Below are 1,530 nucleotides of genomic sequence, written 5' to 3'. Positions count from 1 at the left end.
AGTAGTAGTAGTAGTAGTAATAGTAGCAGCAGCAGACATGGTTTACCTCATGGCAAGAAGGCTTTTCTCATAGAGCTACTCACAGATAAAACACCTTTGCCAGGCACAGTGGCTCACGCCTGTAATCCCAGCACTTCGGGAGGCCAAGGCGGGTGGATCACGAGGTCAAGAGTTCAAGACCAGCCTGACAAAGATGGTGAAACCCCATCTCTACTAAAAACACAAAATACAAAAATTAGCCAGGTGCGGTGGCAGGTGCCTGTAATCCCAGCTACTCAGGAGGCTGAGGCAGGAGAATTGCTTGAACCCCGGGGGATGGAGGTTGCAGTAAGCCGAGATCGCGTCACTGCACTCCAGCCTGGGCGACTGAGTGAGACTTCTCAAAAAACAAAAACAAAAAAACACCTTTGCAGGAATTGACAACAGAGGCTGGTCTAGGGCATAGGGAGAACTCAAAAAGATAATGGGAAAGTGTTTCTTCTGGTCCTAAGGATCCCTTCCAAGTGAGAAACTTTTTCACTCTAACTAGACAGTGCCTTCCTGCCCTCTGAATTTTTGCCAAAAAACAGACCAAGAGCCTCTGTGGCCAGTTCAGGAGAGCCTTTCAGAGCGCAAAGGAAGCTTGGGCAGCAAGTCCTCCCAGGGGAAACACCCTGGATCTCAGAAAGGAGAGGGGCCTGACCACATTCTCCTGATGCTTCCCACCTCCTGTGATCCCAACCCACACAGGGCCCCAACCCATGCAGCTTCGGGCACATACCTTGGCACACTATGGGGATTTAACACGTGTTTCATGATGTTCTGGCTGATGGACTGGGAAAGGAAGCAGCCGAAGCCGGGGTCCCCAGGAGCTCTCCCTCCCCTCAACAGGAGCTCTGACTCACAACCTGTTTGGCACTGCTGAGTTCTCTCTGGTTTCCTGAATCTCCCTCTCTCTAATGCAAAAAGCCTCCATGGCAGATGTTTTAGAACAATGATCACGTCAATGATGCTGTAACCCACTAGTTTCTTTTTGCATCATAGAATTTTGTAAGTGCTTTTGCAGACTTACTCTTTAAGGTTAATTACATTTTTTTTGATTGAGCCTTTGGGAAGACTTTACGGTGGTCCCATCAGATAACTGCGGCCCCTAAGGCTGGATATCTGTTAATAGGATGGGCAGAAAGGGACTGGGAGCGAGGCTGGGTTCAGAATCTCAAGTAATTTGGGAGTGTGCCTAGGGACTGGGACGATTTGGCTGGGCATTAATTTGAAGGTGAATATGCGTCTAGAGATTGCGGGGACTTCTCCTTTTTCTTGGAGGGCAACCGTGGGTGTGGAGGAATTCGGTATGCAGAAACAGAAAGGTCTGGTTCAGGCTTCCTCTGGGAAGGCAAGGCCAAGAGGCCAACGCTGAGAAGGGGCAGGAGCGACCCTGCTGGGGCGGGTCCGCACCAGCTCCTAGGAGCAAAGGGCAGAGCCGGGCAAGGAGATGGGGTTGTCCAGGCGAGGGTGAGGACGTGGTCGGTGACAGCGCGGGTGGGGATCCCC

This window comes from Piliocolobus tephrosceles, chromosome 15 (assembly GCF_002776525.5).
Source record: "Piliocolobus tephrosceles isolate RC106 chromosome 15, ASM277652v3, whole genome shotgun sequence".
Taxonomy (NCBI): Eukaryota; Metazoa; Chordata; class Mammalia; order Primates; family Cercopithecidae; genus Piliocolobus; species Piliocolobus tephrosceles.
The sequence above is the reverse complement of the archived record's forward strand: the minus strand, read 5'-3'. Positions refer to the sequence as shown.